Here is a 5,456-nt window from a genome sequence, read left to right as displayed (position 1 = left end):
ATGAGATAATCAGAAGCATGAGATAATCAGCAGCACGAGATAATCAGCAGCATGAAATAATCAGCAGCACGAGATAATCAGCAGCACATATAAAGTGGCATATCACCAATTAAAGTGACATCACAGTGATAATTCTGGTTAGAGATTCATGAGTCTAACAGCCTCAGGGTAGAAGCTGTTCCTCAGTCTAGTGGTTCTACACTTAATGCTCCTCAACCTCCTTCCTGAGGGGAGTGGGGCAAAAAGTGTGTGTGCTGGGTGAGTGTGGTCCTTCATGATGCAGGTGGCCCTCTTCCTGCATCTGGAGGTGTAGATGTCTGTGATGGTGGGGAGACTGACTCCAACATCTTCTGTGCAGCCTTCACCACTCTCTGCAAAGCTTTTCTTTCTGCAGCTGTGCAGCCTCCATGCCCCACGTTGATGCTGGAGCACAGGATGCTCTCCACTGCACACCTGTAGAAGGAGGTGAGGACTGAGCTTCCAGACCAGCTCGTCTCAGCCGTCTGAGGAAGTAGAGTCTCTGATGATCTTTCTTCATCAGGCTGGTGGTGTTGTTGCTCCAGCTGAGGTTGTTGTTCAGGTGCACACCCAAGTACTTGTAGCTGGAGACCACTTCCACTACAGATCCTCTTATGTTGGGGGGGGGGGTGGGGTGTAGGTTAGTTTGTTCCTTCTTTTGTTTTGGTTCTGTTCACAGATGTGAACACCATCCAGAGCCACTGCAGTCTTCCCTGGACCAGAACCCTTTTCAAATGGAATGAGGATGAAGTCCAGAACTCTGAAATTGTAATTATTTTTGTAAACCATGTATGTCCTCTGTAGTAAAGAGGAACCATTCAACCGGATAGTAACTACATTTTAAAAGCCTGCCTCTCTGATGATATGGGGGTACATTAGTCATTCTGTCGTAGCCAGATTTCACACCTGGAAAAGCAACATCAATGCAAAAAATAAACTAAATAAAATCAGGTCCCTCTTGTAAACGAGTCCTCGAGGCTCAATGGATTTACCTGTCTAAAGGTTGAATGAATTGAATGAAAATAAACAGGTAAATAAAGAAGGACTCCCCTTTAAAGGAAAGATATGTACATTCCCAAGTTTAAACACTTGATGATTAATTATGAATTAAATCAATTAAAGGATTCTCACATCAATGCATTGTTTAGATTTACATTTTACACGTGTCAACTCGTCTAAACTGCTGCTGTAAGTTCATAGTAAATGTATACTGTACATGTGTATATATACTGTATATTATATCGTATTATTGTTTGTGATTTACAACGTTTGGTCTCCAGAGGGCTATTTAAATAAATCAATGAGACACGGGCTGCATATTGAACTGTAATTTATACTTCCAGGTTTGGCCCTAGGGTGTTTCTGTGCAGTTTGCATGTTCTCCTCATGTTTAGTGCTGCGATTTCCTCCCACGGCCCAAACACATGCAGGTCAGGCTGCCTTCAGGTGTTCGTTGAAAAAAAAAAAAAAAAAAGAAGTGATCTTAACGGGGTTAAATCTTCAAACTTTCTTCTATGAAGTCAAAAATCAGTTAGGGACTTTTACAACAATTTAATGGAAACTGTTAAACTTCAGTGTTTGAAGTGTTGAGGTCAGAGAACGCTCTTCATGGTGGACAGTGGCACAAGCACCGCTCAGTTCTCCCACAGCAGCACCTAAAGGTGACGTGTCCATTTCCACTGGATTACTCACTCCAGTCTTTTTGAAGTTCCTCAGGAAATCTGAAGCTGTCAAACGGCATTTCCTCCATCTTTGATCTGCAGGTCCTGAGACCCCGCTCAGATGAGCTTAACGAGCAAACTGGACTTCTCTCATGATCTCAAAGCTCCGAGGATCTCCGCTGTATTTCCTTTATTCAAAACATCGTTTCAGCAGCAACTGATTTCACAAACCCTGTTCTTGACCGATTTCAATTAAAGCCCCACATTTATCATTTATACACAGCACAGACTGAATTTACTAAAAACCAGATGAGCCGTGAGCGCCTGAGGTTGTAAACAGCACAAAGGATGTGGAGCTCCATTCATTTCAAAAAAGGACAATATTTAATACCAGTTAAGGTTCTGCTGGTTTGTGGTTTCACTTCAGCGGACATTAAACTGGACTGGAAAGACACTTCTGCCTTTTTCTTCGTTCGTCCTCAGAAACTGACGACATTAACGTTCAACCTTTAGTTCTACACGTTGATCCCACTGAGCCCCGGGGACTCATTTACAAGAGAGACCTGGATCAAACAGTGATGACATCAGTGGACGACGACGACGACGACGACGTCGACGACAACGACAACAACAACAACAACAACAACAACAACAACAACAACAACAACAACAACAACAAGACATAAAAGAGGCATACAGATTATTTTTTAACAAATTAAAATAAAATAGCAACCAAACGCACAGTCAAAAGGAAAAAAGCAGCAAAAACCCCAGCTGGATTCTAAGGCGATGTAGAAACTAAAAACTGGAACATGTCTGCGTTTGTCTTTTCCAGGAACTTATCAGATGTTTGAAGCCACTTAGAGAGGTCAAAGGTCGAGAGCTTCAGGTCTTTTTACAAGATATTCCAGGAAACAGGAGCGGAGTAGGAGAAGGTCCTTTTGTCTAGTTCAGTCCTCACTGAGGGAACACTGCAGGTAATGATGTCCTGAGAGCGCACGCTGTAGCTGCACTCACACAGAGACATGTAGGAGGAGATGTATGAAGGCAGCAGACCAAGAAGTGATTTAAAGATCAGGTTATCATTTCAAACATAGCTGCACCCTCGCTGTAAGGTCATGTTTAAGAATAAAAACAAACAAGCAGTACACCTAAGGGGGAGAAACATGAGAGTAGATGGTGGTATTACAAAAAAAGATCTTTCACATCTTGTCCATCAGGACACGATTTGAGACATCAAAAACTCTTCCAGCAGCTCAATTAAAACAAGATCACATCTGGATTTGATATTGAGGTGTTGAGATTTGTCCATGAGCATTTTTTCAGATCAGCCACAGTTTCTGAAGATGTTGTTCCAGCCAGCAGTTCTGATAAGCTTGCACACAAAGTTCTCGGAGGGGGGCAGAGCAGAGTGACGGGTCCTGAGTGGAGGAGGGGTGGCCAATGCTGGCCAGATTATTCTTTGGCCACCCCAATAATTTCAGGAAATTATACTTTTAAGCAAAACAAAAGCATATTTTCCTCAAACGACTGGGTGGCCTGGTTTTATTTACCGTAAATGCCGGTGTATAAGCCACTACTTTATGCTCACGCTTTGGACACTGCAGCTTGTACACAGGACCAGTTAATTTATGTACTTTAAAAAATATGTTTATTTATTTTTATATTGTATTTTGACAGGCTGCCAAGTTTCCTGCCGCTGAATAACATTTTCCGTTGACACACCTGTGCGCTCATGTAGGTGCCCAAACCCACCCCTCTTGGGGGCGGGCCTTTGTGACAGAGTGAATGCCACAGGTAAACATGACATGGTTCCAATTTTGCTACTACCGGTAAATACCCATAATCCCCCACTCTTGCCATGTGACCAGAAGTTACCCTATTGACCAATGAGGTGCCTACCATACACCCCCCCCCAAGATAGATGTACATTTATCAGATCTCCCGTTTAAAAATCTGCTGTCTTGTTAGATAAATAACGTTATTAACCGACTTTTTATGTATGTGAACGTTTCTGCTCAGTTTCCTGAGACTTCTGTTGTGACTTTGTGTTATATAAATAAACTGAAATAAAGTAAAAAAATAAATAAACCTGAATCGGTGAGGGGAGGAGACTTATGTGAATGTCGTCTGCGCCGCCGAGGGGGGTGGGGGGTTTCCACTGTCCAGATCCTGAATGAAAGCTGACCAAAAGATATTTTTAAAAATCGCCATGGAAACAACATCCAAGCATCCATGAGGGGACGTAGTCTGTCGTCTCAGACTATGAAACAGTTTCACTTTCAATGAAGAGGAAAATTCCATCAGACCGTTTATTCTTATTTTTACCAGCCGCGTTGTTCAGAACAAAAAAACACATTTACGTATGTACGTAGCCTTTTTAGGGGTTTCCATTCTCAGTCCACCCGCAATAAATAAAAAACGGCAAAGTAGGAATAGTAGTACAAGAAGTAGTTTATTTTAGTGTGTATATATATATATATTTTTTTTTTCATTCAAGCTTTATTTCTACAGTAAATCCCATTGAGCCTCGAGGACTCATTTACAAGAGAGACCTGATTTAACAAAGAATGATGAAAACAGTGGACAACAGCAACAACAATAAACAGTTATAAAAAGTCATCTTTTTTTTTTTAACAAATAGGATGGCTAAAAAAAGTTAAAAGTAACAAAAAAAATGTATATTTTGGTTGAATAGTCCTGATTTCGTGTGGAATGCAGTTTATTCTATTTCCAAAACTAAATAAAGTTTGTAAAAATGTAAAAGCTGGATAAAGCCCTGTGGATGACCTCATTATCAGCTGGATAAAGCCCTGTGGATGACCTCATTATCAGCTGGATCCCACCGTGATGAACAGGAAGTACCAGAGGTTTATCTGTCTGAAGGTAACTGCAGGTACATCCTTCAGTTTCTGTCATAATTACATTGGATGCTTCATGGTTAAATTAAAGGTTAATGATCAAAGCTTGTGCTTTGTTTGGTGTATTTTGTATTTACATATATCGATGTTGCAACTTTAGTTAACACTGAACTGATGTTGTACAAAGCTTTTACTGGGTTGTGTAACATAAAGCAGAGCTTTACATTAAGATACAATGTTACGTATAGCATCTTAGCTAGCACGTCTGTACTGCACGCTGCTAGCTTAGTGCTACTTCTTGTTGTGCCGAGCTCTCTAAAAGAGCAAGTGTTTACTTATGTAGGTAAACGTAGATGTTTAACAACCCATTAAAATACACCAGGATGCAGGAAATGGCATCTGCTTTATTAAAAAGGACCCCCGGACCCCCCCACCAGTGTGCCCCCTCCCCACATTATCAAAGCTTCTGACGCAAATGGCCACCACCAAGAGCCATTATCTGCACTGGGGGCTAAGCACCCCTAAAGGGCAGATTCTAGAATCGCCCCTGGCGTGGAGACCCCTGAAGAGGGAACAGCCACAAGAAGAAGACAGAGTATACGTAGAGTACACGTATAGTTAGTACTTCACTGACAGAGTATACGTATAGTTAGTACTTCACTGACAGAGTATACATAGAGTACACGTATAGTTAGTACTTCACTGACAGAGTACACGTATAGTTAGTACTTCACTGACAGAGTATACGTATAGTTAGTACTTCACTGACAGAGTATACGTATAGTGAGTACTTCACTGACAGAGTATACGTATAGTTAGTACTTCACTGACAGAGTATACGTATAGTGAGTACTTCACTGACAGAGTATACGTATAGTGAGTACTTCACTGACAGAGTACACGTATAGTGAGTACT

The sequence above is a fragment of the Nematolebias whitei genome, chromosome 10 (genome assembly GCF_014905685.2).
Source record: "Nematolebias whitei isolate Nwh7 chromosome 10, NemWhi1, whole genome shotgun sequence".
Taxonomy (NCBI): domain Eukaryota; kingdom Metazoa; phylum Chordata; class Actinopteri; order Cyprinodontiformes; family Rivulidae; genus Nematolebias; species Nematolebias whitei.
The sequence above is the reverse complement of the archived record's forward strand: the minus strand, read 5'-3'. Positions refer to the sequence as shown.